Raw genomic sequence first — 23,860 nt, 5'->3', positions numbered from 1 at the left:
GACACACACACACAGACACCCACACTCTCACACACACACATTCACACACACTCTCTCTCACACACACAGACACGCCCAAATACTCTCTCACACACACACAGACACACACACCGACACACACACACAGACACCCACACTCTCACACACACACATTCACACACACTCTCACACACACAGACACGCCCAAATACTCTCTCACACACACACAGACATACACACCGACACACACACACAGACACCCACACTCTCACACACACACATTCACACACACTCTCTCTCACACACACAGACACGCACAAACACTCACACACACACTCTCTCACACACACATGCACACACAGACACCCACACTCTCTCTCACACACACAGACACACACACACACTTTCACACACAGACACACACACACACTCCCTCTCACACACACAGACACGCACAAACACACTCTCACACACACGCAGACATGCACACACTCTCACACACACACAGACACACACACACTCTCTTACACACATGCACACACAGACATGCATACACACTCACACACACACACTCACACACAGACACACACAAACACTCTCTCACACACACTCACACACAGACACACACACATTCTCACACACACACTCACACACACACAGACACGCACACACACTATCATACACACAGACACACACTCACTCACACACACACACCTTACACACACATGCACACACACTCTCACACACACAAACACTCCCACACACACACTCACACACAGACATACACTCACATTCTCACACACACACACTCACACACAGACACACACACTCTCTCTCATACACACAGACACACACACACACTTTCTCACACAGACACACACACACTCCCTCTCACACACACACAGACACGCACAAACACACTCTCACACACACGCAGACATGCACACACTCTCACACACACACAGACACACACACACTCTCTTACACACATGCACACACACAGACATGCATACACACTCACACACACACACTCACACACAGACACTCACAAACACTCTCTCACACACACTCACACACAGACCCACACACATTCTCACACACACACTCTCACACACAGAGACACACACACACTCTCACAGACACACACACTCTCTCACGCACATGGACACACACACACACATTCTCTCACACACAGACACACACACACTCTCTCTCACACACACACACACACACACACACACACACACACACACATACATGGACACACAGACACACACACTCACACACAGACACACACGCACAGACTCACACACAAACAGGGACGCACGTACACATACACGGACACACACGCGCGCTCACGTACACAGGCAGACACACACACATGGATACACACACACACACACACACGGACACACACACATGGACACACGTACACATACACGGACACACAGACAGACACACACTCACACACACACAGGGACGCACGCACACATACACGGACACACACGCGCGCTCACATACACAGGCAGACTCACACACACATGGATATACACACACACACACACACGGACACACGGACACGTACACATACACAGACACAAAGACACACACACTCACACACACACATACACGGACACACACAGACACACACACACATACACTGACACACACACTCTCACACACACACTCTCACACATACACTCTCACACACATACTCTCACAGACACACACTCTCTCACACATATGGACACACACACACACATTCTCTCACACACAGACACACACACACACACATTCTCTCACACACACACATACACACACACAGACTCACACACACACACAGGGATGCACGTACACGTACACAGACACACACGCGCGCTCACGTACACAGGCAGACTCACACACACATGGACAAACACACACACACACACACACACATACACTGACACAGACATACTCTCACACACAGACCCACACACTCTCACGGACACACACACACATGGACACACATACACATGGACACACGTACACATACACAGACACACAGAGACCCATACACATACGTGCACACATACACACTCTCACTCTCTCACACAGACAAGCAGATTCACACACATACATAAACCCACACACACTCACACGCACAGACACTGTCTCACACATACACCTCACACACACTCACTCTCTCAGAAAATAAGACTCACACTCTCTCACTGTCTTTCTCTCTCTCTCACACACACACACACACTCACTCTCTCTCACACACACTCTCACATACGCAGACACAAGCATACTCACACATACTCTCACAATCACAAATACACATTCCTGAGATTACAGCGATGGGGACCAGGGAATTACAGACGGTTACAGAGACAGGGAGGGGGTGTAGGGACTGGAGGAGGTTACAGAGATAGGGAGGGGGTGAAGGGGCTGGAGGGGGTTACAGAGATAGGGAGGGGGTGTAGGGGCTGATTGGGGGTTACAGAGATAGGGAGGGGGTGTAGGGGCTGGAGGGTGTTACAGAGATAGGGAGGGGGTGTAGGGGCTGGAGGGTGTTACAGAGTTAGGGAGGGGGTGTGGGGGTTGGTGGGGGTTACAGAGATAGGGAGGGGTTGTAGGGGCTGGAGGGGGTTTACAGAGATAGGGAGGGGGTGTAGGGGCTGGAGGGGTTACAGAGATAGGGAGGGGGTGGAGGGGCTGGAGGGGGTTACAGAGATAGGGAGGAGGTGTAGGGGCTGGAGGGGGTTACAGAGATAGGGAGGAGGTGTAGGGGCTGGAGGAGGTTACAGAGATAGGGAGGGGGTGTAGGGGCTGGAGGGGGTTACAGAGATAGGGAGGGGGTGTAGGGGCTGGAAGGGGGTAAAATAGATAGGGAGAGGGTGCAGGGGCTGGAGGGGGTTACAAAGATAGGGAGGGGGTGTAGGGGCTGGAGGGGGTTACAGAAATAGGGATGGGGTGAAGGGGCTGGAGGGGATTACAGAGATAGGGAGGGGGTGTAGGGGCTGGAGGGGGTTACAGAGATAGGGAGGGGGTGTAGGGGCTGGAGGGGGTTACAGAGATAGGGAGGGGGAAGGGCCTGGAAGGGGTTACAGAGATAGGGAGGGGTTGTAGGGGCTGGAGGGGGTTACAGAGCTAGGGAGGGGGTGTAGAGGCTGGAGGGGGTTACAGAGATAGGGAGGGGGTGGAGGGGCTGGAGGGTGTTACGGAGAAAGGGAGGGGGTGTAGGGGCTGGAGGGGGTTACAGAGATAGGGAGGGGGTGTAGGGGCTGGAGGGTGTTACGGAGATAGGGAGGGGTTTAGTGGATGGAGGGTGTTACAGAAATAGGGAGGGGTTGTAGGTGCTGGAGGGGGTTACAGAGATAGGGAGGGGGGAAGGGGCTGGAGGGAGTTATAGAGATAGGGAGCGGGTGTATGGGCTGGAGGGGGTTACGCAGAAAGGGAGGGGTGTATGGGCTGGAGGGGCTTATAGAGATAGAGAGGGAGTGTAGGGGCTGGAGGGAGTTACAAAGATAGGGAGGGGGTGTAGGGGCTGGAGGAGGTTACAGAGATAGGGAGGGGGTGTAGGGGCTGGAGGGGGTTACAGAGATAGGGAGGGAGTGTAGGGGCTGGAGGGGGTTACAGAGATAGGGAGGGGGTGTAGGGGCTGGAATAGGTTACAGAGATAGGGAGGGGGTGTAGGGGCTGGAGGAGGTTACAGAGATAGGGAGGTGGTGTAGGGGCTGGAGGGGGTTACAGAGATAGAGAGGGAGTGTAGGGGCTGGAGGGGGTTACAGAGATAGGGAGGGGGTGTAGGGGCTGGAATAGGTTACAGAGATAGGGAGGGGGTGTTGGGGCTGGAGGGGGTTACAGAGATCGGGAGGGAGTGTAGGGGCTAGAGGGGATTACAGAGATAGGGTGGGTGTGTAGGGGCTGGAGGGGGTACAGAGTTAGGGAGGGGGTGTAAGTGCTGGAGGGGGTTACAGAGATAGGGAGGGGGTGTAGGGGCTGGAGGGGGTTACAGAGATAGGGAGGGGGTGTAGGGGCTGGAGGGGGTTACAGAGTTAGGGAGGGGGTGTAGGGGCTGGAGGGGGTTACAGAGTTAGGGAGGGGGTGTAGGGGCAGGTGGGAGTTGCAGAGATAGGGAGGGGGTGTAGGAGATGGAGGGGGTTACAGAGATAGGGAGGGGGTGTAGGAGATGGAGGGGGGTTACAGAGATAGGGATGGATGTAGGGGCTGGAGGGGGTTACAGAGATAGGGAGGGGGCATAGGGGCTGGAGGGGGTTACAGAGATAGGGAGGGGGTGTAGGGGCTGGTGGGGGTTACAGAGATAGGGAAGGGGTGTAGGGGCCGGAGGGGGGTTACAGAGATAGGGAGGGGGTGTAGGGGCTGGAGGGGGTTACAGAGATAGGGAGGGGGCATAGGGGCTGGAGGGGGTTACAGAGATAGGGAGGGGGTGTAGGGGCTGGAGGGGGTTACAGAGATAGGGAGGGGGCATAGGGGCTGGAGGGGGTTACAGAGATAGGGAGGGGGTGTAGGGGCTGGAATAGGTTACAGAGATAGGGAGGGGGTGTTGGGGCTGGAGGGGGTTACAGAGATCGGGAGGGAGTGTAGGGGCTAGAGGGGATTACAGAGATAGGGTGGGTGTGTAGGGGCTGGAGGGGGTACAGAGTTAGGGAGGGGGTGTAGGGGCTGGAGGGAGTTACAGAGATAGGGAGGGGGTGTAGGGGCTGGAGGGGGGTTACAGAGATAGGGAGGGGGTGTAGGGGCTGGAGGGAGTTATAGAGATAGGGAGGGGGTGTAGGGGCTGGAGGGGGGTTACAGAGATAGGGAGGGGGTGTAGGGGCTGGAGGGAGTTATAGAGATAGGGAGCGGGTGTATGGGCTGGAGGGGGTTACGCAGAAAGGGAGGGGTGTAGGGGCTGGAGGGGGTTATAGAGATAGAGAGGGAGTGTAGGGGCTGGAGGGAGTTACAAAGATAGGGAGGGGGTGTAGGGGCTGGAATAGGTTACAGAGATAGGGAGGGGGTGTTGGGGCTGGAGGGGGTTACAGAGATCGGGAGGGGGTGTGGGGGCTGGAGTAGGTTACAGACATAGGGAGGGAGTGTAGGGGCTGGAGGGGGTTACAGAGTTAGGGAGGGGGTGTAGGGGCTGGAGTGGGTTACCGAGATAGGGAGGGGGTGTAGGGGCTGGAGTGGGTTACAGAGTTAGGGATGGATGTAGGGGCTGGAGGAGGTTACAGAGATAGGGAGGGGTGTAGGAGATGGAGGGGGTTACAGAGATAGGGAGGGGGTGTAGGAGATGGAAGGGGTTACAGAGATAGGGAGGGGGTGTCGGAGATGGAGGGGGTTACAGAGATAGGGAGGGGGTGTAGGGGCTGGAGGGGGTTACAGAGATAGGGAGGGGGTGTAGGGGCCGGAGGGGGGTTACAGAGATAGGGAGGGGGTGTAGGGGCTGGAGGGGGTTACAGAGATAGGGAGGGGGCATAGGGGCTGGAGGGGGTTACAGAGATAGGGAGGGGGTGTAGGGGCTGGAGGGGGTTACAGAGATAGGGAGGGGGCATAGGGGCTGGAGGGGGTTACAGAGATAGGGAGGGGGCGTAGGGGCTGGAGGAGGTTACAGAGTTAGGGAGGGGGTGTAAGTGCTGGAGGGGGTTACAGAGATAGGGAGGGGGTGTAGGGGCTGGAGGGGGTTACAGAGTTAGGGAGGGGGTGTAGGGGCTGGAGGGGGTTACAGAGATAGGGAGGGGGTGTAGGGGCTGGAGGGGGTTACAGAGATAGGGAGGGGGTGTAGGGGCTGGAGGGGGTTACAGAGTTAGGGAGGGGGTGTAGGGGCAGGTGGGAGTTGCAGAGATAGGGAGGGGGTGTAGGAGATGGAGGGGGTTACAGAGATAGGGAGGGGGTGTAGGAGATGGAAGGGGTTACAGAGATAGGGAGGGGGTGTAGGAGATGGAGGGGGTTACAGAGATAGGGAGGGGGTGTAGGGGCTGGAGGGGGTTACCGAGATAGGGAGGGGGTGTAGGGGCCGGAGGGGGGTTACAGAGATAGGGAGGGGGTGTAGGGGCTGGAGGGGGTTACAGAGATAGGGAGGGGGCATAGGGGCTGGAGGGGGTTACAGAGATAGGGAGGGGGTGTAGGGGCTGGAGGGGGTTACAGAGATAGGGAGGGGGTGTAGGGGCTGGAGGGGGTTACAGAGATAGGGAGGGGGTATAGGGGCTGGAGGGGGTTACAGAGCTCGGAAGGAGGTTAGAATGTCTTGCCGTGATATAATGAGATGTCACGGTTAATAAAGAATGATCATAGATTTACCAGATGAAGCACTTGTTTTCCTCAACATAGAGTTTATTGTAATAGATACACTTTGTCATGAACTGTTTTCGCGTATTTCGGAGAGTGAGGAGCGAGAGATCTCCCACCGATCTCTCCCAGAACCTCAACCTGGGCTGTGATCCCAACACCCACAGATCGCTGGGTCTTATCAAACTGACCGATCCCTATCCCAGAGATTTAACATGACAACACCTGAAGGACAGAGATAGGGAGCAGGTGTAGGGGCTAGAAGGGGTTACAGAGATAGGGAGGGGGTGTAGGGGCTAGAAGGGGTTACAGAGATAGGGAGGGGGTGTAGGGGCTAGAAGGGGTTACAGAGATAGTGAAGGGGTGTAGGGGCTGGAGGGGGTTACAGAGATAGGGAGGGGGTGTAGGGGCTGGAGGGGGTTACAGAGATAGGGAGGGGGTGTAGGGGCTGGAGGGGGTTACAGAGATAGGGAGGGGGTGTAGGGGCTGGAAGGGGTTACAGAGATAGGGAGGGGGTGTAGGGGCTGGAGGGGGTTACAGAGATAGTGAGGGGGTGTAGGGGCTGGAGGGGGTTACAGAGATAGGGAGGGGGTGTAGGGGCTGGAGGGGGTTACAGAGATAGTGAGGGGGTGTAGGGGCTGGAGGGGGTTACAGAGATAGGGAGGGGGTGTAGGGGCTGGAAGGGGTTACAGAGATAGGGAGGGGGTGTAGGGGCTGGAGGGGGTTACAGAGATAGGGAGGGGGTGTAGGGGCTAGAAGGGGTTACAGAGATAGGGAGGGGGTGTAGGGGCTGGAGGGGGTTACAGAGATAGGGAGGGGGTGTAGGGGCTGGAGGGGGTTACAGAGATAGGGAAGGGGTGTAGGGGCTGGAGGGGGTTACAGAGATAGGGTGGGGGTGTAGGGGCTGGAGGGGGTTACAGAGATAGGGAAGGGGTGTAGGGGCTGCAGTTGGAGGGACCACTGGGACATTCGGAATCTGGGTGGGTCCGGCTGTGGGCAGGAGCATTCCCAAGTGGGAAGATCCCAACCACTGACTCTGGGAATGGACCGGCGTGTCAAAGGTCGGGGGTCGGGGTCAACTGAAGGGGTGGCTGGAGCTGGAGATGAATTCCCGCAGGATTGTCCGTGCGATTCCCACATCGTTCCGAGAAATCCCGAGGGCCTTGTGGACGTCCTGAGGCCTGAACCCCTCCTGGATCAGGGTTACCGTGGCGACGGGGTCCCTCCTTGGATGCTCCGGGGATCCCAGCGGGTTTCCTGAGGGCAGGCACGCAGAGATTTACATCCTGGGAACAGCCCCCCCCGCCCACCCCCCCTCCAGCCATTCACCACCCCCCCCCCCCAATCCCTGTGGGAGTCAGTGCCACATTCCCCACCCTGAGGGAATGTGTTTTTCCTGGACTTCCCTTTTGGTTAGTTGTCCGACCATTCACTGATGGTCTCCTAGATTCAGGATGAACACGTCCTCTTCCTCAATCTGATTAACCGCAGTGGCTTCACCTCTGTCGATAACACTCCCTCCCTGCCTGTCTCCCACCACGGAAACATCCCCAATAGGAATGGGGGGAGGCCATTCAGCCCATCTGGTCTGCTCCGCCATTCATGAGGATCATGGCTGATCACCCTTTCTCTTTCAATTCCCGCTTTAGCCTGAAGACCTCTCTCCAACTCCTTCTTCAGAACATTCAATGTTTGTGTCCTCAACTGCTCTCTGTGATGGAGGATCGCACAGCATCTCCCCCCACCCCACCCCCCCACCCTCCCCTCCCCCCTCATAGAGTCAGAGAGATGTACAACACGGAAACAGACCCTTCAGCCCAAATCATCAGTGCTGACCCAGTTATCCTAACCTAATCCAGTCCCATTTGCCAGCACTTGGCCCATATCCCTCTAACCCCTTCCTATTCATGTCCCCATCCAGATGCCTTTTAAATGCTGTCGTTGTACCAGCCTCCACCACTTCCTCTGGCAGCTCATTCCATACACGTACCACCCTCTGGGTGAAAAAGTTGCCCCTTAGGTCCCTTTTATATCTTTCCCCTCTCACCCTAAACCTATGCCCCTCTAGTTCTGGACTCCCCCACCCCAGGGAAAAGACCTTGTCTATTTACCCTATCCATGCTCCTCACGATTTTATTAACCTCGATAAGATCACCCCTCAGCCTCCGACGCTCCAGGGAAAACAGCCCCAGCCTGTTCAGCCTCTCCCTGTAGCTCAGATCCTCCAACCCTGGCAACATCCTTGTAAATCTTTTCTGAACCCTTTCAAGTTTCACAACATTTTTCCGATAGGAAGGAGACCAGAATTGCACACAATATTCCGACAGCGGCCTGACCAATGTCCTGTACAGCCGCAACATGACCTCCCAACTCCTGTACTCAATACCCTGACCAATAAAGGAAAGCATACCAAACGCCGCCTTCACTATCCTATCTACCTGTGACTCCACTTTCAAGGAGCTGTCTCTGGGTGATGGTGTTGCTCCCCATCTCAACCCCCTACCCTGTCTCCTTAATACTGGGACACCTTGTCCGAGACTCCCCACCTCACCAGGAACATCCTTCCTGTGTCGACACTGTCTCCTCCCAATTGGAATTTTATCCGTTTCTGTGAGCTCCATTGTTGATCTCTATCCCAGTGATGGTAATCCGAACGGATCGAATCTCTCTCTGTCCATCAGCACGGCCATCCTCGGAGGCGGTTTGGGGAAACCTCCCCAGCTCTCCCTCCGTCACCTTCCGCCGATACAGAGACTGCACCCCCCCCCGCCCACCCAAAATGACGCACCCAGAACTGCACCCCCCCCCACCCAAATGGTCTTCCCGTATCTTTGCAGCAAGGCACTCCCATCCACCCTGACAACAACTCTGGCTGGAGATGTAACAGTTCATCAGCTGTCCTGAGACCCCACCTGGTGGTTTACCTTCCTCGTCTCCTCCCATTCTCCACTCGCCCACCACCCATCCACCCAGGAATATCAAAATGAACCTTTGGATATCTCGGGTACCACCCACCAATGTCTAATTGATCAGAAACCATAACTCCTTCCAGGATTCGGCCTGGGGTCTCAGTGGTTAGCAAGGGACTCGGGTTCGATCCCACCCTCGGGTGACTGTCTGTGAGGAGTTTGTACATTCTCCCCGTGTCTGTGTGGGTTTCCTCCAGGTGCTCCGGTTTCCTCCCACAGTCCAACGATGTGTAGGTTAGGGTGGATTGGCCATGGATAATTGTCCCGTAGTGTCCAGGGATGTGCAGGTTAGGGTGGATTGACCATGGATAATTGTCCCGTAGTGTCCAAAGATGTGCAGGTTAGGGTGGATTGGCCATGGGAAATTGTCCCATAATGCCCAGGGATGTGCAGGTTAGGGTGGATTGGCCATGGGAAATTCTCCCATAGTACACAGGGATGTGCAGGTTAGGGTGGATTGGCCATGGGAAATTCTCCCATAGTACACAGGGATGTGCAGGTTAGGGTGGATTGGCCATGCTAAATTGTCCCATAGAGTCCAGGGATGTACAGGTTAGGGTGGATTGGCCATAGGAAATTGTCCCATGGTGTCCAGGGATGTGCAGGTTAGGGTGGATTGGCCATGGGAAATTCTCCCATAGTACACAGGGATGTGCAGGTTAGGGTGTATTGGCCATGCTAAATTGTCCCATAGAGTCCAGGGATGTGCAGGTTAGGGTGGATTGGCCATGGGAAATTGTCCCACGGTGTCCAGGGATGTGCAGGTTAGGGTGGATTGGCCATGGGAAATTGTCCCATAGTGCCCAGGGATGTGCAGGTTAGGGTGGATTGGCCATGGGAAATTGTCTCATAGTGTCCAGGGATGTGCAGGTTAGGGTGGATTGGCCATGGGAAGTTCTCCCATAGTACACAGGGATGTGCAGGTTAGGGTGGATTGGTCATGGGAAATTGTCTCATAGTGCCCAGGGATGTGCAGGTTAGGGTGGATTGGCCATGGGAAATTGTCTCATAGTGCCCAGGGATGTGCAGGTTAGGGTGGATTGGTCATGGGAAATTGTCCCATAGTGTCCAGGGATGTGCAGGTTAGGGTGGATTGGCCATGGGAAATTGTCCCATATTGCCTAGGGATGTGCAGGTTCGGGTGGATTGGCCATGGGAAATTGTCCCATATTGCCTAGGGATGTGCAGGTTCGGGTGGATTGGCCATGGGAAATTGTCCCCTAGTGTCCAGGGATGTGCAGGTTAGGATGGATTGGCCATGGGATATTGTCCCATAGTGTCCAGGGAATTGTAGGTTAGGGTGGATTGGCCATGGGAAATTGTCCCATAGTGCCCAGGGATGTGCAGGTTAGGGTGGATTGGCCATGGGAAATTGTCCCATAGTGTCCAAAGGTGTGCAGGTTAGGGTGGATTGGCCATGGGAAATTGTCCCATAGTGTCCAGGGATGTGCAGGTCAGGGTGGATTGGCCATGGGAAATTGTCCCATAGTATCCAGGGATGTGCAGGTTAGGGTGGATTGGCATGGGAAATTGTCCCATAGTGCCCAGGGATGTACAGGTTAGGGTGGATTGGCCATGGGAAATTGTCCCATAGTGTCCAGGGATGTGCGGTTAGGGTGGATTGGCCATGGGAAATTGTCCCATAATGCCCAGGGATGTACAGGTTCGGGTGGATTGGCCATGGGAAATTGTCCTATAGTGTCCAAAGGTGTGCAGGTTAGGGTGGATTGGCCATGGGAAATTGTCCCATAGTGTCCAGGGATGTGCAGGTCAGGGTGGATTGGCCATGGGAAATTGTCCCATAGTGTCCAGGGATGTGCGGTTAGGGTGGATTGGCCATGGGAAATTGTCCCATAGTGCCCAGGGATGTACAGGTTAGGGTGGATTTGCCATGCTATATTGTCCCATAGTGCCCAGGGATGTACAGGTTAGGGTGGATTGGCCATGGGAAATTGTCCCATGGTGTCCAGGGATGTGCAGGTCAGGGTGGATTGTCCATGGGAAATTGTCCCATAGTGTCCAGGGATGTGCGGTTAGGGTGGATTGGCCATGGGAAATTGTCCCATTGTGCCCAGGGATGTGCAGGTTAGGGTGGATTGGCCATGGGAAATTGTCCCATAGTGCCCAGGGATGTGCAGGCTAGGGTGGATTGGCCATGGGAAATTGTCCCATAGTGTCCAGGGATGTGCAGTTAGGGTGGGTTGGCCATGGGAAATTGTCCCATACTGCCCAGGGATGTGCAGGTTAGGGTGGATTGGCCATGGGAAATTGTCCCATTGTGCCCAGGGATGTGCAGGTTAGGGTGGATTGGCCATGGGAAATTGTCCCATAGTGCCCAGGAATGTGCAGGTTAGGGTGGATTGACCATGGGAAATTGTCTCATAGTGTCCAGGGATGTGCAGGTTAGGGTGGATTGGCCACGGGAAATTGTCTCATAGTGTCCAGGGATGTGCAGTTTGAGTGCATTAGTCAGGAGTAAATGTAGAGTAATAGGGTGGGGAAATGTGTCTGGATGTATTACTCTTCAGAGTGTCAGTGTGGATTTATTGGGCTGAAGGGCCTGTTTCCACACTGTAGGGGTTCTCTGATTCTGTGAAAAAAGCCAACTCTCCCCCCGCCCACACCCCCCCCCCCCCACCCCGCCCCCGACTCTCTCTCTCTCGGGGGTGATTTTTGTTTTGCTGGTCAATTCTCACTCTTTCATCTCCTTGCTCCCACTCTTTCCCCCAGAGTGCCTCAGCCTCCTAGATGTGTTGCCAGGAAGAAAACACGCTGTGCCCATATGCCACTACTTGAGACTCCATTTTATCTTTCATCACAGACGCAGTCTGAAACATAAACCTGCGAAGACACTCAGCTCCCACCTGACCCTCAGAGTGCATTTCAGGTCTGGCTCTGATTCCTGAGCAGATTGAGAGTTCCAATCCATCATTTTTTGAGATCGGGAGCATCCCTGTTCCGAGGTACCTACCCCACGGGCCCCCTCCCTTTCAACTGACCTCCCCTTCCCGGTTTGAGATGGTAGTGGGATACTGACCTGTTGGGATCCTTGCTTCCTCGGATCTGTCTGGTCTCTGATTGGAGTCCTCACTCTGGGTTCTCCTGTGAACAGCGGGAGGGTCTCTGTTAGACAGGAGCTGGGGAGGGGGGCGGGGAAGGGGAGAGTGTGTCAGGACAGCAGCCCACCCTCCAATCTGGCCAGGTCCCCCCATCCCCTGCCGAGAGAGAGAGAGAGAGACAGAAACAGAGACAAACCCCACCTACCTGCCCCCTCCCCATCCTCACCCCCATTCCATCCCCCTCACAATTCCCACCCCCACAGCCCTCCCCCTCCAAAGCCTCACCTTCCTCCAACGCCTCTCCTCTCCCTCCAATCTCCCCACCTCCATGCTCCCACACTTACAATCACACCCTCCACCCTCCTCTCCCTCCCCTCGATTCTCCCTCCACCTTATCTAATCCTCCCTTCCTCTTCCCCTCCCTCCTCCACACTCTCACACTCCCTCAGCCCCTCTCTCATTCTCTCCTCTCCACTCATCTCCCCTCCCCTTCCCTCCCCTCCCTCCTCCGCACTCTCACACTCCCTCAGCCCCTCTCTCACTCCCTCCTCTCCACCTCATCTCCCCTCCCTTTCCCATCCCTCCCTCCTCCACACTCTCACACTCCCTCAGCCCCTCTCTCACTCCCTCCTCTCCACCTCATCTCCCCTCCCCTTCCCTCCCACCCTCCTCCGTGCTCTCACCCTCCCTCAGCCTCTCTCTCATTCCCTCCTCTCCACCTCAACTCCCCTCCCCTTCCCTCCCCTCCCTCCTCCGCACTCTCACACTCCCTCAGCCCCTCTCTCACTCCCTCCTCTCCACCTCATCTCCCCTCCCCTTCCCTCCCACCCTCCTCCGTGCTCTCACCCTCCCTCAGCCTCTCTCTCATTCCCTCCTCTCCACCTCAACTCCCCTCCCCTCCCTCCTCCGCACTCTCACACTCCCTCAGCCCCTCTCTCACTCCCTCCTCTCCACCTCATCTCCCCTCCCTTTCCCATCCCTCCCTCCTCCACACTCTCACACTCCCTCAGCCCCTCTCTCACTCCCTCCTCTCCACCTCATCTCCCCTCCCCTTCCCTCCCACCCTCCTCCGTGCTCTCACCCTCCCTCAGCCCTTCTCTGACTCCCTCCTCTCCGCCTCATCTCCACTCCCCTTCCCTCCCACCCTCCTCCACACTCTCACACTCCCTCAACCCTTCTCTCACTCCCTCCTCTCCGCCTCATCTCCGCTCCCCTTCCCTCCCACCCTCCTCCACACTCTCACACTCCCTCAACCCTTCTCTCACTCCCTCCTCTCCGCCTCATCTCCCCTCCCCTTCCCTCCCACCCTCCTCCACACTCTCACACTCCCTCAACCCTTCTCTCACTCCCTCCTCTCCACCTCGTCTCCCCTCCCCTTCCCTCCCATTCCCTCCTCCACTCTCGCAGCTCAACCCTCACTCCCTCCATCCTGCCGATCCACCTGGCCTCCCTCCCTCACCCATACTCCCTCCATCCCCCTCCCTCCCGTTGCCCCACTCTCTCGCCCCTCCTCCACTCCCACCGCCCTGTTTGCCCTCCCTCACGCCAGCCTGTGCCTCTGTACCCCGGGGTGGGGGTGGGGGGGTGCGGGGGGGTGGGGAGGGGGTAATGGATAATCCAAGGGGGAGTGCCCAGGACAGAGAGGGCAACTCGCGGGAGTGGGCAGCGTACCCACCTGAGGGTGAGGGGAGCCCCTGGGCGGCCGAGGGGTAGTTGAGTGAGACACTGCCCTCAGGAATGGGAGGGCACGGGGGGGGGGGGAGGGGGACACATGGAGTGGGTCCGAGAGTCGGGAGAGAGGGGGATCTGGGGTTTCCCGACATTGGGATCCCGGTCGGAACGGAGCAGATTCTAAACAGGAAATGGAGTTGGAGGTGGAGGGACTGAGGGGGAGTGGAGGTGGAGGGACTGAGGGGGAGTGGAGGTGGAGGGACTGAGGGGGAGTGGAGGTGGAGGGACTGAGGGGGAATGGAGGTGGAGGGACAGAGGGGGAGTGGAGCTGGAGGGTATGAGAGGGGAGTGGAGGTGGAGGGAATGGGGGGAAGTGTGGGGCCTAACGGGAGGGAGGGCCCCATGCTAATACGATCCAGATGGGCTGATTGGCCACCCCCCTGTGGGCATAAGGGAGTGTCAATGGAGGGTCGGGGGGAATTGTGGGGGTTTTGATGGGTATCCCCTCCCCCACCCCGGTTGGTTGTTGTGGGGGGAGGGGTTGGGGGTGGTCAGGTTCCTTCGACAACAACATCACTCGCGGGGTGAAGGGGGACGGGGGTAGGGGAATGTCAACACAGGACAGGGAGCAACGGTTACCATGGCGCCCAGCCACCGGGGGTGGGGGATGGCGAGGGGTCCCGCTGGGACCGCACAGGGGTCATTGGGGTCACCGGGAGGTCATCGACGTCCTCCTCCTCCTCCTCCTCGTCCTCATCGTCCTCGCTGCTTGACCACTGCTCAAAGAGGAACGGCATTTTGGGAGAGGGTCTAACTTTCTCTCACTCCCTCCTCTCCGCCTCATCTCCCCTCCCCTTCCCTCCCATTCCCTCCTCCACTCTCGCAGCTCAACCCTCACTCCCTCCATCCTGCCTATCCACCTGGCCTCCCTCCCTCACCCATACTCCCTCCATCCCCCTCCCTCTCGTTGCCCCACTCTCTCGCCCCCTCCTCCACTCCCACCGCCCTGTTTGCCCTCCCTCACGCCAGCCTGTGCCTTCTGTATCCCGGGGTGCGGGGGGTGGGGAGGGGGTAATGGATAATCCAAGGGGGAGTGCCCAGGACAGAGAGGGCAACTCGCGGGAGTGGGCAGCGTACCCACCTGAGGGTGAGGGGAGCCCCTGGGCGGCCGAGGGGTAGTTGAGTGAGACACTGCCCTCAGGAATGGGAGGGCACGGGGGGGGAGGGGGACACATGGAGTGGGTCCGAGAGTCGGGAGAGAGGGGGATCTGGGGTTTCCCGACATTGGGATCCCGGTCGGAACGGAGCAGATTCTAAACAGGAAATGGAGTTGGAGTTGGAGGGACAGAGGGGGGAGTGGAGGTGGAGGGACTGAGGGGGGAGTGGAGGGACTGAGGGGGAGTGGAGGGACTGAGGGGGGAGTGGAGGTGGAGGGACTGAGGGCGGAATGGAGGTGGAGGGACTGAGGGGGGAGTGGAGGTGGAGGGAGTGGAGTTGGAGGGACTGAGGGGGGAGTGGAGGTGGAGGGACTGAGGAGGGAGTGGAGGGACTGAGGGGGAGTGGAGGGACTGAGGGGGGAGTGGAGGTGGAGGGACTGAGGGGGTAGTGGAGGTGGAGGGACTGAGGGGGGAGTGGAGGTGGAGGGACTGAGGGGGGAGTGGAGGTGGAGGGACTGAGGGGGGAGTGGAGGTGGAGGGACTGAGGGGGGAGTGGAGGGACTGAGGGGGGAGTGGAGGTGGAGGGACTGAGAGGGGGAGTGGAGGTGGAGGGACTGAGGGCGGAGTGGAGGTGGAGGGACTGAGGGGGGAGTGGAGATGGAGGGACCGAGGGGGGGAGTGGAGGTGGAGGGACTGAGGGGGGAGTGGAGGTGGAAGGACTGAGGGGGGAGTGGAGGTGGAGGGACTGAGGGGGGGAGTGGAGGTGGAGGGACTGAGGGGGAGTGGAGGTGGAGGGAATGAGGGGGGAGTGGAGGTGGAGGGACTGAGGGGGGAGTGGAGGTGGAGGGACTGAGGGGGAGTGGAGGTGGAGGGACTGAGGGGGAGTGGAGGTGGAGGGACTGAGGGGGGAGTGGAGGTGGAGGGATTGAGGGGGGCGTGGAGGCGGAGGGATTGAGGGGGGCATGGAGGTGGAGGGGCTAAGGGGGGAGTGGAAGTGGAGGGACTGAGGGGGGAGTAGAGGTGGAGGTGGAGGGACTGAGGGGGGAATGGAGGGGGAGGGACAGAGGGGGAGTGGAGGTGGAGGGACTGAGGGGGAGTGTAGGTGGAGGGACTGAGGAGGGAGTGGAGGTGGAGGGATTGAGGGGGGAGTGGAGGTGGAGGGACTGAGGGGCAGTGGAGGTGGAGGGACTGGGGGGAGTGGAAGTGGAGGGATTGAGGGGGGCGTGGAGGTGGAGGGACTGAGGGGGAGTGGAGGTGGAGGGACTGAGGGGGAGTGGAGGTGGAGGGACTGAGGGGGAGTGGAGGGGGAGGGACAGAGGGGGAGTGGAGGTGGGGGTGGAGGGACTGAGGGGGGAGTGGAGGTGGAGGGAATGAGGGGGAGTGGAGGGGGAGGGACAGAGGGGGAGTGGAGGTGGGGGTGGAGGGACTGAGGAGGGAGTGGATGTGGAGGGAATGAGGGGGAGTGGAGGGGGAGGGACTGAGAGGGGAGTGGAGGTGGAGAGACTGAGGGGTGATTGGAAGGGGAGGGATTTGAGGGAGAGTGGAGGGGGAGGGAATGAGGAGGGAGTGGAGGGAGAGGGACTGAGGGGGGACTGTAGGGGAAGGGACAGAGGGGGAGTGGAGGGGAAGGGACAGAGGGGGAGTGGAGCTGGAGGGTCTGAGAGGGGAGTGGGGGTGGAGGGAATGGGGGAAAGTGTGGGGCCTAACGGGAGGGAGGGCCCCATGCTATTACGATCCAGATGGGCTGATTGGCCACCCCCCTGTGGGTATAAGGGAGTGTCAATGGAGGGTGGGGGGGATTTGTGGGGGTTTTGATGGGTATCCCCTCCCCCACCCCGGTTAGTTGTTGTGGGGGGGGGGGGGCGGGGGTGGTCAGGCTCCATCGACAACAACATCACTCGCGGGGTGAAGGGGGACGGGGCTAGGGGAATGTCAACACAGGACAGGGAGCAACGGTTACCATGGCACCCAGCCACTGGGGGTGGGGGACGGCGAGGGGTCCCGCTGGGACCGCACAGGGGTCATTGGGGTCACCGGGAGGTCATCGACGTCCTCCTCCTCCTCCTCGTCCTCATCGTCCTCGCTGCTTGACCACTGCTCAAAGAGGAACGGCATTCTGGGAGAGGGTCTGACCGATGCCACGTAACACGACGGGACCAAGGGGGGGTGGGGGGAGGGGTATACAGGCACAGACATGGGGGAGGGGAACAGGCGGAGACACGGGGGGCACAGGCGGAGACGGGGGACAGATGGAGACACGGGGGTACAGGCGGAGACACAGGGGACAGGCGGAGACACAGGGGACAGGCGGAGACGGGGGACAGATGGAGACACGGGAGGGGACAGGCGGAGACACGGGAGGGGACAGGCAGAGACACGGGGGGACAGGTGGAGACATGGGGGACAGGCGGAGACACGGGGACAGGCAGAGACATGTGGGCACAGGCAGAGACACGGGGATACAGGTGGAGACAGGGGGACAGGCGGAGACACGGGGGTACAGGTGGAGACACAGGGGACAGGCAGAGACACAGGGGACAGGCGGAGACGGGGGACAGATGGAGACACGGGAGGGGACAGGCGGAGACACGGGGGGACAGGCGGAGACACGGGGACAGGCAGAGACATGTGGGGACAGGCAGAGACACGGGATACAGGTGGAGACAGGGGGACAGGCGGAGACACGGGGGACAGGTGGAGACACGGGGATACAGGCAGAGACACAGGGGACAGGCGGAGACACAGGGGACAGGCGGAGACGGGGGACAGATGGAGACACGGGAGGGGACAGGCAGACACACGGGGGGACAGGTGGAGACATGGGGGACAGGCGGAGACACGGGGTCAGGCAGAGACATGGGGGGACAGGCAGAAACACGGGGATACAGGTGGAGACAGGGGGACAGGCAGTGACACGGGGGACAGGTGGAGACACGGGGATACAGGCGGAGACATGGGAGGACAGGTGGAGGCATGGGGGGACAGGCAGAGACACGGGGGAATGAGAGATAGAGAGAGGTGTATACAGCAGGTTACAAAGAGAGAAGTACAGAGAGCGATGGAGAGAACAGAGAGGAATAGACAGGAAAAGAGGAACAGAGAGAGAGTGAGATGTATAGAGAGAGATAGATAGAGAGAGAGAGAAAAAACACAGAAATACAGAGAGATTCAGAGAGAGAGATACACAGTGAGACAGATAGAGAGAGAGAGACACAGAGAGAGATACACAGTGAGACAGATAGAGAGAGAGATACAGAGAGAGAGATACACAGTGAGACAGATAGAGAGAGAGATACAGAGAGAGAAATACACAGTGAGACAAATAGAGAGAGAGAGATACAGAGAGAGAGAGATACAGAGAGAGAGATACACAGTGAGACAGATAGAGAGAGAGAGATACACAGTGAGACAGATAGAGAGAGAGAGATACAGAGAGAGAGAGATACAGAGAGAGAGAGATACACAGTGAGACAGATAGAGAGAGAGAGAGATACAGTGAGACAGATAGAGAGAGAGAGATACAGAGAGAGAGAGATACACAGAGAGAGATACACAGTGAGACAGATAGAGAGAGAGAGATACAGAGAGAGATACAGAGAGAGAGATACACAGTGAGAGAGATAGAGAGAGAGAGATACAGAGAGAGAGATATACAGTGAGATAGAGAGAGATTCAGAGAGAGAGATACAGACAGAGAGAGATACAGACAGATACATAGAGAGAGAGATACAGAGAGAGAGATACAGGGAGATACAGAGAGAGAGATACACAGTCAGAGAGATACAGAGATAAAGATACAGAGGGATAGAAGGGGAGAGAGAGATACAGAGAGAGATACAGAGAGAGAGAGAGATACCGAGTGATACAGAGAGATACACAGTGAGAGAGATAGAGAGAGAGATACATAGAGAGAGAGATACATAGAGAGAGATACAGGGAGATACAGAGAGAGAGAGATACAGAGAGATAGAAGGGGAGAGAGAGATACAGAAAGATACAGAGAGAGAGAGATACCGAGAGATACAAAGAGAGAGATAGAGAGAGAGAGATACAGAGAGATAGAGAGAGAGAGATAGCGAGAGATACAAAGAGAGAGATAGCGAGAGAGATACACAGTGAGAGAGATACAGAGAGAGAGAGAGGTACAGAGAGAGTGAGAGAGAGAGAGATACCGGGAGATACAGAGAGAGAGAGAGATACATAGAGATACATAGCGAGAGAGATACAGAGAGAGATATATATATAGAGAGAGATATACATAGAGAGAGAGATACAGAGAGATACATAGAGAGAGATACAGAGAGAGAGGTATAGACAGGAAAAGAGGAACAGAGAGAGAGTGAGATGTATACAGAGAGATAGATGTCAAGAGAGAGAAAAAACACAGAAATACAGAGAGATACGGAGAGAGAGATTCAGTGAGAGAGAGAAATGCAGAGAGATATAGAGATGCAGAGAGACAGAGATGATATGCAGAGAGAGACAGAGAAAGAGATATACAGAGAGATACATAGAGGGAGAGAGAGGTACAGAGAGGTATAGATAGAAGGAGAGGGAGAGAGAGATGGATCATACATTGGAGAAAATAAAGGGAGAATCAAAGTGACGTGTACACACACCGACACACACCCAGACACACACAGATACACAGATGCCCACACAGGCATGCATGCAGACACACAGACAGTGTACACATATGGACAGTGTACACATATGGACAGTGTACACACAGACACACACAGACACACACAGACAACACAAAGAGAGAAAAAAATGATCGATATTACTGTTGATGTTCTAAGTGCATTTGCTTTCACACATTGATATATTACACATGTTGGGAATGATAAGGAGCTGAACTGGGAGAGATTGGGCAGTGGGAGTGGGGTTACTGGTGACAGGTCATCAGGGTGTTAACACATCAAACCTCCTGGCAGGTACAGACAGCTGAGCAATACACTGGGCTTTGAGGAATGTCTGACTGAGACCCTGAACCAGAGAGATCTCAGGCCCCAGGTCTGTCAGTTTAATCCCGACCTACAATCTCAGGTGAAAACAGTTACAGCGCAAGTAGCAGTCACATGGCCTACAGCAAGCCAATCCACACGTTATACACAATGGCGTTTCCCCAACATGCCCCTCTCTCGCATAAATAATAGCATGCATCACCAGTTACAGCGATAAGTTCCCCAAAGTCCATAGTTAACAAAGAGAGATAGCATCCAGGAATAACATTGCTGTCAGTCCCACTTTCATCAGTCTCTGATCATGAACACTTGTGCAATTGCAGTTCACTCAGTATCTGCTCATTCAATGGTCCTTCCCTGGGCTGGGTTTAGCTGGTGGTGATCGGTAATTGGTGCTGCCGATCTAATGTCGTCTCTGGGAACTGGTGGAGCACTGGGACTCTCTCTCTCTCTCTCTCTCTCATCGTCTCTCACCAGGGACGGAGCGGCTCCTTGAGCTGTTCACGTGCTTGTGACAAGATCTCTACACAGTCACGTCAATGTGGAAAATGACAGAGGTGGCAACGGTCTGTCACATGTCACGAGTGAGTGCGTGCTCGGAGATGTTGAATGTTTGCACTCTGACCGGCGTTCCAAACTCTGGAAATCAGTCGTCAGTTTCATCAAAGGAAGTGCCATCATCTCAACTCAATTTCGAGACTCACAACCCCTTTAATACGACTTGGGAAATTCCTTCCACACTCTCTCTCTACTCGGTGCAGGCCAAAATTCCATCGGTTTGGGGATTTGCCTGATTCCTTCACCACTGGTGTCCAATACCATCCAGCCTCCGATAGGGCGGTCCAGCCCGGCCCCCTCGGGAGACGGGGAAAGTCCAGGAATTCCGGCTTCCAGAGGTCAGTCCGGCGTTGACGGGACGATCCGGGGAGGCCGGTGATAGGCCAGGCAGGGGTCGGTGCTGATGGCCGAACCCTAAACTCAACATCAGAGCCACACGGCCACACAGCACAGGCTGAGACAAGGGAGGGGGCACGGGTGAGGGGGAGTGGGGGAGGGGGTGGAAGGGGAACGAGGGGGAGGAAGAGATGGAGGGAAGGACAGGAGGCACAGAGAGCGGGGGAGGAGGTGGAGGGGGGAAGGAGGGAGTGGAAGGGGAGGGAGGGGAGGATGAGGGGGCGTAAGGATGTCACTTACACCGCTGCTGAATCAGAGCCAGGTGGGCGACCCCTGGGGGGGCTGAGGAGGGGCGGGGGCTCCAGATATTCACATTCAATATCAATCCCATTGGCCGCTTCCTGTGGGGGGCAGGGGGCGAGAGGGCAAAGGTAAGGCAGGATTAGCTCAATGAATTAAACCTCCCTCAGCACTGACCCTCCGACAGTGCCCACTCCCTCAGCACTGACCCTCCGGGTGTGCCCACTCCCTCAGCACTGACCCTCCGACAGTGCCCACTCCCTCAGCACTGACCCTCCGACAGTGCCCACTCCCTCAGCACTGACCCTCCGACTGGGCACACTCACTCAGCACTGACCCTCCGACAGTGCCCACTCCCTCAGCACTGACCCTCCGGGTGTGCCCACTCCCTCAGCACTGACCCTCCGACAGTGCCCACTCCCTCAGCACTGACCCTCCGACAGTGCCCACTCCCTCAGCACTGACCCTCCGACTGGGCACACTCACTCAGCACTGACCCTCCGACAGTGCCCACTCCCTCAGCACTGACCGTCCGACAGTGCGGCACTCCCTCAGCACTGACTCTCCGACAGTGCGGCACTCCCTCAGCACTGTCCCTCCGACAGTGCCCACTCCCTCAGCACGGACCCACCGACAGTGCCCACTCCCTCAGCACTAACCCTCTGACAGTGCCCACTCCCTCAGCACTAACCCTCCGACAGTGTGGCACTCCCTCAGCACTGACCCTCCGACAGTGCCCACTCCCTCAGCACTGACCCTCCGACAGTGCGGCACTCCCTCAGTACTGACCCTCTGATAGTGCCTGCTCCCTCAGCACTAACCCTCTGACAGTGCCCACTCCCTCAGCACTGACCTTCCGACAGTGCCCACTCCCTCAGCACTGACCCTTCGACTGTGCCCACTCACTCAGCACTGACCCTCCGACAGTGCCCACTCCCTCAGCACTGACCCTCCGACAGTGCGGCACTCCCTCAGCACTGACCCTCCGACAGTGCGGCACTCCCTCAGCACTGTCCCTCCGACAGTGCCCACTCCCTCAGCACTGACCCTCCGACAGTGCCCACTCCCTCAGCACTAACCCTCTGACAGTGCCCACTCCCTCAGCACTAACCCTCTGACAGTGCCCACTCCCTCAGCACTGACCCTCCGACAGTGCGGCACTCCCTCAGCACTGATCCTCTGACAGTGCGGCACTCCCTCAGCACTGAACTTCCGACAGTGCCCACTCCCTCAACACTGACCCTCTGACAGTGCAGCACTCCATCAGCACTGACCCTCTGACAGTGCGGCACTCCCTCAGCACTGACCCTCCGACAGTGCCCACTCCCTCAGCACTGACCCTCCGACAGTGCGGCACTCACTCAGCACTGACCCTCCGACAGTGCGGCACTCCATCAGCACTGACCCTCTAACAGTGCGTCACTCCCTCAGCACTGACCCTCCGACAGTGCCCACTCCCTCAGCACTGACCCTCCGACAGTGCCCACTCCCTCAGCACTGACCCTCCGACAGTGCCCACTCCCTCAGCACTATGCCTCTGACAGTGCCCACTCCCTCAGCACTGACCCTCTGACAGCGCGGCACTCCCTCAGCACGAACACTCCGACAGTGCCCACTCCCTCAGCACTGACCCTCCGACAGTGCCCACTCCCTCAGCACTGACCCTCCGACAGTGCGGCACTCCCTCAGCACTGACCCTCCGACAGTGCGGCACTCCCTCAGCACTGACCCTCTGACAGTGCGGCAACCCCTCAGCACTAACCCTCCGACAGTGCGGCACTCCCTCAGCACTGACCCTCCGACAGTGAGGCACTCCCTCAGCACTGACCCTCCGACAGTGCGGCACTCCCTCAGCACTGACCCTCTGACAGTGCGGCGCTCCCTCAGCACTGACCCTCCGACAGTGCGGCACTCCCTCAGCACTGACCCTCCGACAGTGCGACACTCCCTCAGCACTGACCCTCTGACAGTGCGGCGCTCCCTCAGCACTGACCCTCCGACAGTGCGGCACTCCCTCAGCACTGACCCTCCGACAGTGCCCACTCCCTCAGCACTGACCCTCCGACAGTGCGGCACTCACTCAGCACTGACCCTCCGACAGTGCGGCACTCCATCAGCACTGACCCTCTAACAGTGCGTCACTCCCTCAGCACTGACCCTCCGACAGTGCCCACTCCCTCAGCACTGACCCTCCGACAGTGTGGCACTCCATCAGCACTGACCCTCTGACAGTGCCCACTCCGTCAGCACTGACTCTCCGACAGTGCCAACTCCCTCAGCACTGACCCTCTGACAGTGCCCACTCCCTCAGCACTGACCCTCCGACAATGCCCACTCCCTCAGCACTGACCCTCTGACAGCGCGGCACTCCCTCAGCACTGACCCTCTGACAATGCGGCACTCCATCAGCACTGACCCTCTGACAGTGCGGCACTCCCTCAGCACTAACCCTCTGACTGTGCGGCACTCGCACGGTACTGACCCTCCGACAGTGCGGCACTCCCTCAGCACTGACCCTCTGACCGTGAGGCACTCCCTCAGCACTAACCCTCTGACAGTGCGGCACTCGCTCGGTACTGACCCTCCGACAG

At 57.4% G+C, this 23,860-nt stretch overlaps 1 pseudogene across 1 annotated transcript in view; it reads right to left on the bottom strand.

The window, feature by feature from the left end:
* Positions 1-6,276: 6,276 nt before the first annotated feature.
* Positions 6,277-23,860, bottom strand: part of LOC148139418 (uncharacterized) — an 86,880-nt pseudogene continuing 69,296 nt past the window's right edge. Inside the window, exons 6-9 of the transcript XR_015753617.1 lie at positions 21,270-21,370; positions 17,069-17,236; positions 12,259-12,323; positions 6,277-7,509 (exon numbers count right to left, since the gene is read on the bottom strand). The product of XR_015753617.1 is annotated as an uncharacterized LOC148139418 (transcript). The remainder of the gene's footprint in view (positions 7,510-12,258; positions 12,324-17,068; positions 17,237-21,269; positions 21,371-23,860) is intronic.

This window comes from Chiloscyllium plagiosum, unplaced genomic scaffold (assembly GCF_037043375.1).
Source record: "Chiloscyllium plagiosum isolate Xiang-an unplaced genomic scaffold, Cpla_swu_hap1 HiC_scaffold_38, whole genome shotgun sequence".
Taxonomy (NCBI): Eukaryota; Metazoa; Chordata; class Chondrichthyes; order Orectolobiformes; family Hemiscylliidae; genus Chiloscyllium; species Chiloscyllium plagiosum.
This window is presented reverse-complemented; position numbering and strand designations above follow the sequence as displayed.